General features: G+C 39.2%; 1 protein-coding gene across 5 annotated transcripts in view; it reads left to right on the forward strand.

The window, feature by feature from the left end:
* Positions 1-16,544, forward strand: part of ncoa2 (nuclear receptor coactivator 2) — a 363,375-nt gene that overhangs the window by 75,658 nt on the left and 271,173 nt on the right. The window contains exon 2 of one of the 5 annotated variants that reach the window (XM_069921270.1): positions 5,830-5,886. The exons of the other annotated variants lie outside the window; for them this stretch is intronic. The gene's annotated coding sequence lies outside the window, so the exon portion shown is untranslated. The remainder of the gene's footprint in view (positions 1-5,829; positions 5,887-16,544) is intronic. 5 annotated transcript variants of the gene reach the window in all.

Genomic DNA, 16,544 nt, shown 5'->3' on the forward strand with positions numbered 1-16,544 from the left:
ACAAGTCTGCAGTGATAACAGTCATCTGTCTCCATGTCCCAACTAAAAGCCTGGAGACCAGACTGCAAGCTATTTGACTGATAGACTTGACATGACTGACTTGAGGTTTTGGTTGTTTTCTTGGGATATTTTGAACTTGGACTGTCATGGTCTGGGTTTTTTCCACATACATCTTGTATAAATATCTGTCGTCAATGTAGAGTTGCCATAAAGGATTATGTTCGGGTGTTCAGTTTATTGAGATAATTCTATAATTGTTAATTTGTTAAGCTTAACTCATCTGTTTATGCATCTCTCGATTGCTGCTGTGAGGCGTAACATTCGGAAAATGCTTGAAGCTATTTTTAAAAAGAAGAAATGGCGAGGCATCTGGAGCAAAATCAGGCAGACACAGCATGGATTTAGCAAAGGCAGGTCCTGTTTGACAAAGTTACTGGAGTTCTTTGAACATATAACAAGCACAGAGGATAGGGGGCAGCAGATAGACGTTGATTAGCTGGATTTCCAGAAGGCTTTTGATAAAGTGCTATATAAAAGACTTGTACAGAAGATAAGGATGCATAGAGGTGGAGGTGATGTATTAGCATGGATAGATGATTGGTTAACCAATAGAAAGCAGAGAGCTGGAGTACAGGGGTGTTTCACTGGTTGGCAATCAGTGGCGAGAAGGTGCTGCAGGGGTCAGTGCTGGGCCTGTAACTGTTCACTGTATACATAAACAATCTGGAAGAGGGGACAGTGTGTGTCTAAGTTTGCTGATGACACTAAATCAAGTGGAAAAGCAAATTGTGCAGAGGATACAGAGAGTCTGTAGAGAAGTATAGAGGGGCTAAGTAAGGGGCAAGGATCTGGTAGATGGAGTAGTGTTGACAAATGTGAGGTTATCCACTTTGGAAGGGAAAAAGGAACGTCAGAATACTATTTAAATGGAAAGCGATTGCAGCATGCTGCCATGAAGAAGGACTTGTGCATGAATTGCAAAAGGTTGGTTTGCAGGTGCAGCAGGCTATCAAAAAGGGAAATGGAATGTTGGCCTTCATTGCTAGAGGGATAGAATTTAAGAGCATGGAAGTTGTGCTGCAATTGCACACAGTTCTGTTGAGGCTGCATCTGGGGTACTGTATGTAGTTCTGGTCTCCTTACTTGAGGATGGATGTACTGGCTTTGGAGACAATACAGAGGTGGTTTACCAAGTTGAATCCAGAGATGAAAGGGTTAGCCTATAAGGAGAGATTGAGTCATCTAGGACTGTACTTGCTGGAATTTAGAAGAATGAGAGGGGATCTTATAGAAACATATAAAATTATGAAAGGCATAGTTGAGGTAGAGATAGGTATATTGTTTCCATTGGTGGGGAAGAGCAGCGCTAGGGGACACAGCTTCAAAATTCAGGGTAGTAGATTTAGGATGGAGACGAGAAGGAACTGCTTTAACCAGAGGGTGGTGAATCTATGGAATTTGCTGCCCTTTGAAGCAGTGGAAGCTACCTCAGTCAATATATTTAAGACAAGATGGATAGATTTTTACATTGTAAAGGAATGAAGAGATATGGGGGGAAGTTGTCAGGGTGCTGAGGTCGGGTACGAGTCCCCACATTTGGAAGAGCCGTGTTGGTTTCTCCCCACTGTGAAAGCAAACCAACATTTATTAAAGGTTGAGAGTTCGACTTTGCTGGGAGGGCTTTTATTGACTTCTGCAATGCACAAATGAGCAGCAAAGTGTCATTTGTGGGCTTTTCCTGCAGCAAGAATCCTGTGGCAAGATTTCTCAGTACAATGGTGACTTGGACTTTGTATGTTACTTGCAAATAAAAATTGTCAGAATCCCTCTCATTTTTAGTAGCCTCGCCTTGTTAAGCATCTGCTATTTCAAGAAAAGTCCTGTGGTATTATTTGAAGTTCAGGTTAATAATTGTTCTTTAGCATTTTTCTATTCAGCTGTTTGGCCATGATCACATTGTTGTGGCAACTTGCTGTGTGTTTCCAATATTACAATGATGGCAAGTCTGAAAGTACTACATTATTTGGTGCTGAACCCTTGCCACATCTTTGGCAGCTGTAACCTTAATGACAGATACAGCCAGAAACAAGCTCTTCTTCCTGCTGAATACACTGAATGACCACACATTACGTTAATCCCATTTTTTGTTTATAAACTCTCCATATTCTCTTTAACCCCCCCCTTCCCATTCCCCCACTCCCCCCACCCCCCCCACCCCCCCCAACCCCCCCAACCAAAGTTCTAGCACCCACGCACTCGCCTACAAGCTAGGGGCAATTTATGATGATCAATTAACTCTCAAGCCTGCACAGCTTCGGTATGTAAGAACACAAAGGTGCTGGAGGAAGTCAGCAGGTCCTGCAGCGACTGTCGGAAGTAAAAATATATCACTAATGTTTTGAGCTTGAGCCCATTGTCGTGATCAGACCCGAAATGTCAGTTATATATCTTAAGGACTTTGCCAGACCTGCTGTGTTCTTCCAGCATTTCTATGTTTTACTACAATCACAATATCTGCAGACTTTCGTGTTCCACTCAGCTTCTGTATGTGGGAGGATACCCAAGAAACCCAAGTTTTTGTGTGTGGCCAGATTGCTCCAAGTTGTCTTCATTATTCCAGTGCTTGATGACTTACTTCACCCTCTGGTCAATTTTAAAATTCCTATCATTGTTTTTTTCAGTCCCTCCATCTCCTCGATTATTTGTACCTGCTCCCCCCCCCCCATTTAATTTCCTTTAGCCTTCTGAGAGATCTGCGCTCTATTCTAATCACGTGGTCAAAGTAATTAATTTATCAGTGGCAATCATGCCACCAGCTGCCAAGGCCCTTTGGCTCCGTCATTGGCTGTTTGGACTTCTCTACTTGTGTTTTTGTTTTCCAGCTTTGTTTTTTTTTAAAAAAAAAGCATAATTTCCTGTAGTTTGGTTTCAGTTTTAGTGTGCAATATAAAAGAAGTTGTGTTGTTAAATTAAACATTTTAATGGAGCTGCCCCTGTTTATGGTGTGTGAACATCAGTAGCACTGCAATCTATTAAGTGACTTCTTCCTCGTGATTTAAAACAGTAGTGCTTATTCTAGCTAAGTGATGATGGATTTAGGTGGATGTCAGCTGCTTGTATAACGTGGTGATACAAGGCACCAGGAGTACATTGCCAATATGTCAATGTATTGAACTTGAACCAAATGTAATATTTGAAATAAAAACAAAATACTGAAAATGCTCGACAGGTTGTGTAGCATCTATGGGGAGGGGTGGGGCAGAAGCAGTTAACATTTAGGTGGATGACTTGGAGATGAATTGTTCCACGCAAAGGTACAGGAGGAGGAGACTAAAGGGAATGTCTGATCAGATGAAAAACATTGGAATCAAAAGGTCAAAAAGTTTGGTGGAAGGTAACAACACTAAAGCAGTTACCATAAGATAATTACCTTAAAATAACAAGGTCCTGTTTTTTTTTTCCCTGATGTCCCAAGATAAATATAATGTACCTCATCAGAAAATGTTGTACCTATAACAGTGTTAAAACAGTCCTGGGTAACATGAGTTGGAGAATTAATAGGAATCTTGAAATAAATGTAGGGAAATTAAAGATGATCCATGAAATAGTCAGTCTATCTGGATTTGACTACAGTATTGCAATGTAGTCAAGAACACTTTGTGCATCGTGCATTCATTATGGTAAATTAAATAGCAGGCAAGTTCTTATTTTCAAAGCTAAAGCAAGAAATGTTCCTGGGAATAGAAGCTTTTTGTGTCAGTCTTCAAGGTCAAAATGTGTTTGTTTTGCACCTCCAGCACATAACCTTGTCGCATATCCTCTTTGTTCCTTTGCCTCACAGAAATCGTTCTCTCAGATTTGAAATTATTGTGATCTGGCTCCACATTCCCCACCTTGTTTGCAGGAGAGATGTTTCCTAAATTCTTCCTAAATGGCATAGTTCTTATTTAAGTGATGTGCCTTCTTCTTCTAGATTTCCCCCCAAAACAGAAAATGGTTCTAATCACGCACATTCTCTGTTCTTTTTGAATCCTAAAGCGCCAGTGAAATCAATCTTAAGCTGGCAATAGAATATGAGTATAGTTGAAGTACCAGTTTAGAATTTGAACCATGAAGCTCTTGATGAATCTTCACTGTGTTCCTTCCAAGAAGGATGGTGTTTTACTTGGGCAGATCTGGGGTTTGAGGATGACTTTGGATTCTGGTTCATTGTGTTCTGAGATGTGGAAGCTACATTTGAATTAGAATTTATTGTCATGAACATGTCACGGAATTGGTTGTTTTGTGACACTAAAATTGCTGGAGAAATTACTACAAATTTCATTTCTAAAAAATAATTAAATGAGTGCAAAAGAAGAGAAAAAGTGAGTTGGTGCCTGGGGTTCATTGTCCATTCAGAAATCTGATTGTGGAAAGGAAGAAGCCAATTTTGTATTGTTGGGTGTTTGTTTTCAGGCTCCTGTACCACCTTCTGATGGTAGCAGTGAGAAGAGGGCATGGCTTCAGTGGTCAGGGTCCTTGATGATGGAGGCTGTTTTTAAATTTTTGAGACGTTGCCTCTTGTAGATGTCCTTAATGGAGTGAAGACTAAAGCCCTTGATGGCACTGGCCAAGTTCACAATTCTTTGTAGGTTCTTCCTGTCCTGTGCATTGGCACCATCATGCTAGACAGTGGTGCAACCTGTAGAAATTTGTAAGAGTCTTAGTTTAGCTGCTGACGAGCCTTCTTTATGATCCCTTTGACATGAAAGCCCCAGGATAGATCTTCAGGGATGGTGACATCCACGAATTTACAGTTCTTTGTCCCTGCCACTGTTGATCCCTCAATGAGGACCGGCTTGTTTCTCCTGGTTTCCCCTTCCTGAAGTCCACAATCAGTTCCTTAGTTTTGCTAATGTTGAGTGCAAGGTGGTTGTTGTGACCCCATTCAACTAGCTGATCTGCCTCACTCCTCTATGCTTCCTCATTGCTACCTGTGATTCTGCTGACGATCATCAACAATTTGTAGGTGGCACTTGGATTGTCCTAGCCACACAGTCATGGGTTTAGAGAGAGTAGAGCAGTCGTCTAAGCACACATCCTTGAGGTGCGCCTGTGTTGATTGTCAATCATGAGAAGTTATCAATTCGCATTGACTGTGGCCTTCCAATGAGGAAGTCAAGGATCCAATTACAGAGGGAGATGATCCAGGGCTGAGTGGAGAGACAAGAGATTTGCTTCTGCTGTGGACCACTTGTTGTTGCTGTTGGTGAATTGCAGTGGGTCTGAGTCTTTATTTGCGTACAAATTCATTCTGGCCATGATCAACCTCTCAACTCATTTCATCACAGTAGATGTGAGTGCTATGGTTGGTGGGCTGGCAGTGTGCGAGGAGGTGCACTTCTTATGACAATTCTGCTTGGTTTCTCTATCCACTCGTAAGATAGGCTTGGACCAGATCTTTTCTAGTGGCAGAGCTTGTAATAGTAGTATGTCCGTTCAGGTGTCTAGTGTCAGGGTTACAAATCATGTGAGCTGCCCGAGGAGTTGACTGTCTGTGGTGGGAGCCTCAATGTTCAGGGTGTTAATTGAGGAGAGGAAATTGATGTTGGTTCACATTCATTTTGTACTGTTAATGTCTTTCTGATGCCTTGAGATTCTGTTGGTTTGTACCAGTTTGTGACCCTTGATTTTCAAATTTTTTCCTTGGTGTGAAGCTGTACTTGTGCACTGAAAGAAGTGGTGATATTTGCTCTCAATGAATTATGCTTTTTACATAGACATTTCGTAACAGAAAAAAATCTTGCTAAAGCTGTTTTTAAAAAATATATATTTACTCCTGAAATATAGGAAATGGGCTATGGTTCCCAGGACTTCACCGGAAGCATTTATTGCTGGAGGAGGCAGGTAGGTAGAGATCCTTTGTCTTGCTGTAGATTCTAGGGTTCATCTGTGACAGACTCAATGATAGTTTGGAACTCGCTCTCTGAACGTATACACATAGAAGCGGTGTCTATATATTGCATTTTGACTATTCGGGTTGAGGTGTCTTCGGTTCTGGAGTGTAGGAAGATAAGTTGAACAGTTTCCCATTAGTCCTGTGGATAAGTTGCATTCTATCAGGAAGCTTGTCAGAGGTGAGGTACATCTCTGCAGTGAGCTCTGAGCAGGCAATGCTGACGTGACCAAACCAAAGAGCTAAATCTGCTCTGGGTTCCAGCCCTTCTATCCATGGATGTTACATGATCTGCTGAGTTCTTCCAACATAGTGAGTGTCATGACAATCTGCAAGGCTCTTTTAATTGTTTTGCTGCAGCTGTTTAATTTTAGTGATCTGTACATGGGCAGCCTGAATTTGTTTGGAACTTCTTTTGTCTCCAGCTCTTTGTAATGTAAATAATATGATGCTCGGTCCTTGATGGACCACCTCTTGTTTACCTGCACTAAAATCCGTCTGTCAATTTTCCTATATTCATTTAATTATCACCTCTGATTTTAATGCTCTGAGCTACACTACTTGTAATGCTATCAATCTTGAGAATTTTTACACAAAAACTTGGGAATTATTCTTGAAAAAAATTAGCATACTTGTCTTTGCTGTGTCCTGATGCCGTTGTTTTACACAGGGGCACTTTTAGGGCACAGCCTTCCTGTGTTGGGGAGTTTGTCGGAGGGGGAACATTGGATTGGCTGTGGTCAATTTACATTGCAGCTGCTCTGTAAAAAAAAATTGCGGGATGGAATTTGCATAAAAAATTCCGTCCTGACATTTTTTACACTGCCACCGGAGCAGAAATTTTCCCGAAAATGACTTTGTGTCATTGGTAAATTTGAGTGTAGAGTTTTCTATTATATTATTCAAGCTGCAAATGTAGTGAATAGTTAAATCTCAGTGCAGTTTTTTGTTGGACATCATAGATTGCTTCCAATTTAAGTGCATTTTCATTATCCTTATTTTGACTCTTAACTAGGTCAATAATTTCCTTCAATTCCATGAGCTTTAATTTTGACTGTCTTTTGCATGGCGTCTTTGTAAATGCATTCTGGAATCGTATTCGTATGCATTCCCTCTTCTACATTATTTCCTCCAACCCCCCCACCCCACCCTCACCAAATTAATTTAGGTTGGTTAGACATGACCTATCCTTTATAAATCCTTGTTGGCTCTCTCTCTAATCAGCTCAAATTACAGCTAAGTGCTCAGTCAGTCTGTCCTTAATTATAGATTTTGATAACTTCCTACAACAGATGTTAGTCTAACAGGTCTATAATTTCCTGGTTCTTAGCTCTCTCTTCCCCTCTCATCCCTTCAAGATGGTTATCTGTTATTGCGTGTGCCGTTGGTTTGGTTCATAGCTGTGAATTGTGATGATTTTAACATCAACATTTGACCCTGTCATTGAAAATTTCTGAGGTTGCATTTCCAGTGTGTTAGGATCGTTCTATTTTAATCAGTTGTAAGTCACCAGATTTTTACTATTTGTCACTGGTTGCTGGCTACAAATGTGACATCTGTATCCATGTTATGAATTTCAGTCATTAATCCATGTTCTAGCACATTTGTTACATATTCAATCACAAAATTTAAAGAGAATTTGGTGTTTGGATATTTGGGAAGGAAAGGCTGTTTTCTAATTTTCATATTTTGTGTCTCCCCTCACAAAGGAATCATTACTCGTAGTTGTATAAACTAGATCAGGTGGCAGCTTTGTGAGACTGATGCACTGCTGTTTATAACGACCTTTTAATTAATCTGTTTAGATTGTTATCTTGATTTTTTAAAAATAATCTATTTGAAACAGGTCAACTTGGTGGATTCAGGGGAATAACTATTCTTCTTTCCAACTACGCCCATCCCCCCATCCTGTCTCATGAAGTGAGCAATGAAAATCAGATGGTGAAACAAAAAAATGTCAACTTATTGAGATTATGAGCAATTAAATTTTTAGCATTTGACCATGTATTTGGACAGATGATGTCACAGTTGGAGAGCAGTTCGCCCTATTGAGTACACCAGATCTAGCGTCTGTGTATTCGGTTGGGGGATCATTAACTTGACTGGGGTGTTGTACAACAAAATGTTACCCAGATGGCTAAAAGGTTCTTAAACATAATTCCTTTGATTGAGGTATAAACATGGCAGGAAATGGCACATTGCACTGCTTTTTAACTATTGAATGCCTTTGGATTGTTTCAGGATGAGGCAGATCTAGTTGGAAGTTGCTTATCCTGAGTTCTTTTTAGTTATTGCAGACTTCTATGTTAGATATGTTGTTACAGATAAATCAGGCCACCGCAAACTTTTTAGACCATCAACCCCTTCATAGAATCCTTGATCCCTCACCCATCCCCTGCCCACCGCCACCAAATGCCACCAGCACCCTGACTGACAAGGAACACACACCTCTTCTCCGTTCCATCCACCCTCCCTTGTCCTCCCATTCTCAGTCAACTTATTAAAAGGCCAAAGCCAAGTACAACATGGTGCCACCAAGGCTAGCTCTCTTGAGAGATTGGCCACCTCTGCCATAGGTACTATTTTCTATAGATGCTGTTATGCACTAACAACCCTTTTAATTATGTTTGGGACTAAAGGGTTTTTGTTAGCACTAACACAGGAACAACAATGGAAAATTCACCAGACAATGGCAAATTCAAAATAATAGTTTTTATTAAACTATTAATAACATAACATTTCATACTTAAATCTAAACTTGCTTAACTCTAAACTTAACCCCACTATGCACAAATGTAAATGTGTATGTATGTGTGATAATTCAAAGTCCCATTCTGAGAAGTCATTCTTTAAAAGTTCAGCATCATTTTGGTCTTGCTTGAAGGTCTTAAATTCTCAGTTCAGAAATAATTATAAAGCATTTTTAAACATATATCTTCAGGCCTCTTTTACTCATAATTATGTTTTCCACACAAAAAATCTCCCCTCAAAAGACAGTGAATATGGCTATTTTCTTCCACAATGAATTCACAAGCCCAGACAAGGGTTAAACCACTGTGATTATCTTCTTCCATGATGAAGTCACAAACCAGACAACGTGGCCAAGCACAAAAATAGACCCATTAGAATTCTGTCTTTTCCAAAGAGTCAGCAAAGTGTTCTTCATTAATTCAAAGGCCACTGATTCTGTGTTCCCCTTCTCCTAGGAATAACACATAGCAAACAGCACCAATTCTGGTGACTGCAACTCGACCCTGATCTTTCACAAGATTTCAACCCCTGTACGTCACAGTGTTTTGATTTCTGTGAACTCCAAGCTGAACTGTTCCAAAACTGAACTCAAATTGTCTGAATTCGTGTTATATATTTCTCCAAGTCGTTTGACAGTTACATCATGGACTAGGTGAGTCCCAATTCTTTGAAACCACATGACCATCAGTTTTATTTCTACCAAAATTCTGTTCCTTTTTCAAAACTATAATAACCTCTGACCTCATCTCTTTTCAAGAGACTTAAGTAGCTTTGATTAAAAGCAGATGGCTTCCTCAGAAGTTCTTGAATAATTAAGACCCACTTGAAATCCATTAGCTCTGTCTGTCCAAGACACTTCGACTCTGAGAATGAACACACTGAAACAATGGTTCTCTATAAATGTGTGACCCTGTACCAACCCACAGCTGACTTACTAAGAATACAGATACAATATTTTAATTCTATAATTTTCATTTTATAAAAGAAATATACTTTAACATTAAATTAAAAATTAACATAAATCCGTTACAATACGACCCTGCTTTCAACTGCAAAATTTCAATCGACCCCCCTCCCTCTGCCAATTTTCAACCCCACCCCCGGCATTTATTGACTCTTGGATAGTCTCATTGAAGTCCAGGGTTTGATATCGACCACTTTGGAGACCCCTGAGATAAGTTTGACCAGATCTTGCTTCCAGGAAATTCTTGCCGTGAAAGATGAGTTGACAAATGCTGAGACATTCTCTCTCTCCTGGTTTGGAAACTTGTGTAATTAAGTGCACTACTGCCAGTGTTGGTTTCTATGGAAATATTTTCTTTATTCCTATATTTCTTCAGTTTATTTTATGCTATTTAATTTTTATTTGCTGTAACACATCGTTGAGTTGTTAAATAGTCACCCATTGATTTCATTCAAAAGAGAAATGATAACAATTGGAATTTATTTCAGCTTTCACTAGGTCAAATCATTCCATACTTTTACAGTCCCAATGAGGTTCTCTGGATGTGCATTTGTATTATGGACTCTACATATTAATTACTTGTATATATCAGATGAATTTGGTTAAAACATATTATTGCCTTTGTGCATGGCAAAGCAGGTTTTAGCTGCAGTTTTGATGTCCTTAAAAATACGCAGTACATCGATACAATATTGCCCTATCCAGTTTTGGAATTTTACTGCCTGTTTGAAAAATCATATGCTTGAAAGGGGTGAGATAGTGAAATCAATGCTGAGGTTTACAGAAAAAAAAACATAGGTTTTCTTAAACTCTAAATATTTGCAGTGTTTTATTATGCCTTTTGATTGATTTGCTGCAAAGGTTTTTTTTTAAATGTGATGCCAAGAATATTGTGTCTTTGTCTGGGATAATACATAATATAAGTCACAACATAATCTATTTTAAAAACTTAGTATGTTTTTATTTCTGGTAATGAGATTGAGATGTATGTACTTTCTCTATTTTAAATTTGAAAATGCATTATTCAGAGAAAATGTTCTAAAATAGTTTACTCCTTGTTTAAACATGTGGAAAGTTGTAGTTTGATAATGCAGCAAGATAAAAATGGATAATCTTGGAGGTGCTAATTTAAGTGCAAGGCTGGTGCTGCCAGCCATTCATAATGAAAGCAGGTAGTATAGCTTAAACTCAGCTTCCTCTTTCTGAGGAAGGGTTATGAAATGACAAATTATGGCATTTACCCTGGTGTGCATTGGCAAGTGGAACTGGCTGGACACCAGCAGAATTTAGCATTAGTGGTGGGGGTGGAAATGGGTTTAACAGATGCGTAGTACATAAGCTCAGATTCTTGGAGGTTTAGGTTGTTGGCAAGGCAAAGCTAATAGAGTAGAGGGGCCTACAGGAGGTTGGGGGAGTGGAAATTCTGAACAGAACGAAGCAATTCTTCTTTCAGTTTTGTACACTTTGGGGAATAAAACTACTGGGGTAAATCTGGCATACAATATGTATGAAACTTTTTTTTTCTCAATACCAGTGATGTTTATTAACACTATCATGGGTACTGATTTTTAACTGCTTTTGTGCAAAGCAAAATTTAAGTTTCAGTTTTGACTTTAATGACTTTCACCTGCGAGGTAGTCAATTACTCACTCAACGGTCACTTTGAACTGAAGGGCTCTCATTGCTTTATTGGCAAACTACATGTTGTATTGTGGAAGGATGTTGAAGAAAACACTGGTCTGACATAAGGCTTGTGGCCTGTGGAGAGCGAGACTGTTTGGATAGCTAAATGGGTCAAAAGGAGACTTCTCTGTTTAAAATTTTATGCTGAAACAAACCTCCAGGATTTAACTAAAACCTACTGCGAAATCTTCTTTCTTGAGGGAAATGTCCTTTTGCTTTCAAGACAGAATAACAAGAAACCCATCGCTGTATCTGTTTAGAAAGCACCATGCTCTGGCATGTCTATCGTTTTAGAAATTGAGATGTTAATGTGCTCTGAAGTTGCTCTTGGATGAAGCTCTCATGATTGGGAAGCAATAGGTTAGCATTAGAAAAGGCGTTTTCATTTTATAGGAATTGATAGAGAGTGTGAATTTATTACCCTTTCACTCCTTGAAGGGTGTATATCTGTACTATTAGGTTTGGTTAAATAGAAATGACTTGGTAGAACAGCTGCTTTCATTTCTGCTGTTGCTTTGATAAAGCTGAAGGTGTATTCTCAAAAATATTTTATACCAAGCCACAGAAAATAGCACAAGAACAAATAACTAAAAATACAGAAAAACCCCTGGTATCTGGAATTCAAGCGTCTGGTGTAACGGGCCCAGAGCAAATCCCAGCAGCAATAGAAATTCACCAAGACGAATGGTTACTTAAACAAGAGTTACTTTTAATTTTCTTTAAACATAAAAAACAGGATCAAACTTTAACGTACTAACTTAATTTAACTTAACCCCCTTCTAATTCTAAGTGCACATGTATGTAATGTGTGTATACGTTCAGAAAAGTTCTTTTGATTTACAGTCCAATCTTACTTCTCACTCTTCCAAGTTCACTGGTATCAGGCAATTTTTATGCTATGTACAGAATTTAACATTTATGAACCTTGAAGGTAAATAGTTACTGCTCAGGAAGGTTCTTGTCAGTTTTCAGAGAGAGATTTGTTGCTCATTGGACACCCACAACTGATTCCTTCTGATCACCCACCTCAGTGTCTTGCCAAAGAAACTTGCCCCATCAGGGTTTTCCAGATGATAATCTCTTTCTTTCAGGTCACCAGAGTTCCTTTTTGTTTCCCTTATTTCAGTGAAACATCCAGCCAGCCATCTCCTCTTGTATGGACCACAAGGGCTCTGAACAGGCTGAACTAAGAACTCACAACCCATCTTCAAAATGGAGTTTTCAAACAAGCTTCCAAAAGCCACTGCAGAAAACCAGCAGAGTCCCTCCACCTCCCTCCCTCTTGCTCAGAGAAAAAAACCTGTTTGACTCTCTTTGCTTGCAAAACCTCTTGACCTTCTTAGAACAGTAAACTGCACTCATACTGCTGCACGGGACCCAATCTTCTGAGTCCATTCATCTGTTGCTTTCCAAAACAATAATCCATTACTCCACAGCTTGTCCAATTAACACCTACTTGTGAAGTCTCTATAGGCATTCTTTAAAGTTTTTGCAAAGGCACCCAGAACCTGGACTGTCTGGCTTGTGCCTAGCTCCGGCATTTTAAATGAGATCTGTTTTGATGTGCTTTTATCTGTGTGTGACCTAACTAAAAACCCCACAATTTTCTTCCAAAAACATATCTATATACAATATAAAATATAACATAAACCATCACACTGCTAAAAGAATTGTGGAAAATAAATGTTAAAAATTAAAATAGCTAAGAATAAAGTGATAGGTTAACAAATATTTGGATACGTTTAAAATTGTAAATGTTCTTTGAAGTGACGCATAAACCTTGGGTGAAGATGGGCGAAGAATTCAGCCAGCGGAGAGCCTTGGTCGTGCTTTGCTCATAGCAGCTGTTAAAATAAAGTTGTGTGAAACAGCAATGCCGTCTCCCAGGATAAAGAGTTGGTTGATGTTGCCTGCCGTTGGGGTGACTCTCAAAGTATCTCCTTATCCTTGCTTAGTAAGAGTCGACTTATAAACTTGGGGAAGGGGAGGGTTAATTATCTATAATGTTATTGTTCGTCTTTGGGCAGCTCTGTGGAGGGAGAAGAATCTGCAGATTCAGCAATGGTTAAATGTTTTCAAAGTATATGACCGAAAATAAAGGAAAATGCTTTAATGTTTATATAATCCATGCCAGGGAAGTTTGTTCAGTCTTATGTCTTTTAAACTGTTTATTCTTAATCCAGGTATATTAGTTGGGCATTGTAAGAGTGAGTCTCAAGCAAATGGAAAATATACTTACCTGGCATCTACCAATCTTTATAGTTGCTGGATACCAAAGGTTTTACTGTATCTTATTTTAAAGCGTGTCTTAAAGATGGGGTGAAAATTTGAAAAACAAATCTGTTTTGGGGAAAAAATTCCAGAACTTACAATTAAAGGTATAGAGGCAAGTAGTGGAGAACTGAAAATCAGTGAAATGTAATTGTCACAAATACATATGGAAAGACTTGGGGCTGGAGGAGGTTATCTTCATATAGATGTGGCCAGAGCTTATGTACATTGCTGACCATAGTAATGATGGATGAACAGCACAGGAAAGAAGTAGAGTTTTGGAAGATTTTCAAAAGCTGGCCTACAAAATTTTGAAATGGACAAATTCAGAGGTAGGCAAGATTATTGGTAACTGTTTTTGTCTGCAATGGGCAGCAATGGTTATGTTATAGGAGCTGGAAGTAAGCAGTCGCGGTGCCAGAACAGAAACTTGTGGGTCTGTTGTTCATCATGGGCTCAGAAATATAAGAAAAGCCTGGGTCAATCTCCAGTGGGAAATGGAAACAAGAATAGATATGGTGTCTATGAAATAGGTTTCACAACGTGAATTTAAGGCAACTAGTTGAGTTTTCTGAGATAATAAACCAGGGATCTGTTCCAAATTTAAGTATGGGATGTTGGATGAGTAGTTTGATAAGTGGAAGACAGAAGGAGTCAATTAAACAATTGTTTTGGCTCTTGTTTCTTGATCCTCCAAAATATTCCGTATGGAATTTTAACTGGAGGTGGGAGAGGGTGTGCTTAAGGAGGAGACTTTTGAAGAAGAGGTGTCTTAAATTTAATTGGGTCTAGTTGTGTGAGTATGGTAGGGTGAAGATTATTCCCTGCTTTAATTGTGCAGGGGGAAGAATGAATTCCTGTACACCTCTGTCTTGGAAGATGACACTACAAATTGGGTTGTATGCCCTTGTCTGCTCCTAGCAGGCTTGGGTTCAATGTAGAATTGGTACTCTATATCAAGCTGGCAGTTTAGCATTTTGTAAAAACGGGTCAGACAGTGTGCTTCATGTCTGTCTTGAGAGAGCTCCACTTTAATGAATCCAAGAGCTTTGTAATGCTCACTTCTCTTCCATATGTATTTGTGACACTTTGGGCTGCCTTTCTCTGGGCTCGTTTGATGGTAGTCATGGTTTTGTTTGTGTATTGGTCCCATGCAGCTACTGCGTATTCCAAATGTGGTCTGACAAGGGTGAGGTACAACTTTTCCTTGACAGGAGTTGGACATTGACGGAAGTTGCATCTCAGAAAATTTGAAACTCCTGTTGTTCACCTTTGTATCATATGTCTGCTCATTCCAATTTCGGTCATTCTGGATTTTAATGCCAAGGTATTTGGTCTGTTTGGTTTTATAATCGGTGACACCCAGGATTTTGTATGACATTTTGTCTGGTTTTCTCTTCCTAGTTACACACATGGTTTCACATTTGGAAGGATTGAACTGCATGCCCCATTTTTTTGTGACCATTCTACTATGCTATCAAGTTATTTTTGATGAAGATTAGTGTATATGTAAAGCCCATCATGTCGTTTGGTGTTGGTGGTGGAATGTTGCTCATCATTTTGGGGAATGATGAACAGCAATTTTTGCTCCCTGGATTTGAGAGGAAGATAGGTACCCGAGGACATGCATTTGCAGAACCACACATTATATTTTAAGAAAGCTCAAAAGAAAATAACTGGTTTGTTTGTATTTCACATACAGATCCTTATATTATGGGTCTCTGATTCAGAGGTTGCAAGGGATATCCTAAAGGTGTTTCTATATATAAAAAAAACCTGTTCAGTGCTAGCTCACCATCCCAGTGAGTAGAACACGTCTTGAGTAGGGGACCAAGTCTTTGACCCCCAACAATAGTGCTGAGGGAGAATCAAGCCTGGAGATGACAAATTAATCTGACTCAACTCCCAGGCTAAATAGATTTAAGAATTATTCTGCATTCCATCCTGTAGTGACATTGTTTAAATGTTTGAAGGTAATTGCATGAAAGATGCATTACTGCTTCTTTCGTCCACCCTGGGAAATAAAAAAAAAACAGTGCTTCAAAATTAATGTCTGTCATGGACGTCAAAATAAGTGCACATAATACACCACTATGCTGATCAGTTGACTCAAGGTGAAAGATTTAATGGAAGATTAATGTAATACATTATAATTTAGTAAAAGTTAATTTGAATACTGGTATCAGCTGTTAAAATAAACTGCAGATGCTTTTGTTAACAGTCATCTAGAGAAATGTGGGTATTTCGGTAGATCCTGAGAACAAGCCATTTATGATACAGACAATAAAATAAATATTTAATGAAGAACTTTTGCAATAGAAAATGATAACTAGGTAATGATGTTAATGATTTTCTGTTGTTATGTGCCAGAGGGTACAGGGATGGGTCGTTCTAGGGGAGAATGCTTCAGGATGCATTTTACTTGTTCTACTCTCCATTATTTATTCTACTACAGTCAAGAACCCCATATCTGAAATTCTGAAAGCCGAAAAGATCCAAAAACCGAACTTTTTTTAGTGCTGACATGACGTCTCAAGTGGAAAAAAATTCAATACCTGACTTGCCCATGTGGGGCACCGGTTTGATTATAATAATAGTGGGGGGAAAAAAATAAATCTTTGCTTCTGGCTGGGAAGATCCCAAGACCTGGATCCAAGTCTTCAGCATCAGCTGTAACTGGAGTCGGTGACTCCATTCTCAACATCGGGTGCGGTGCCCTCCCCATCAAAGAAGTCGCCTTGGGCTCCAGTGCAGGAGCAGGGACCTCGGCCTCCCAGGCAGGTGTGGGGACCATAGTCTGGGACCAGCAGTGACAGTTGGGAGGTGTTAGGGACTAACGGCAGAGATCAGGATTTTTTTGTATATTTTAAACAATATTTTGAGTGAATTTTCTACTTGTGGTGTCATGTTGTTGTTTAACCACTGATACAAGAATTCTGC

This window comes from Narcine bancroftii, chromosome 2 (assembly GCF_036971445.1).
Source record: "Narcine bancroftii isolate sNarBan1 chromosome 2, sNarBan1.hap1, whole genome shotgun sequence".
NCBI classification, from domain to species: domain Eukaryota; kingdom Metazoa; phylum Chordata; class Chondrichthyes; order Torpediniformes; family Narcinidae; genus Narcine; species Narcine bancroftii.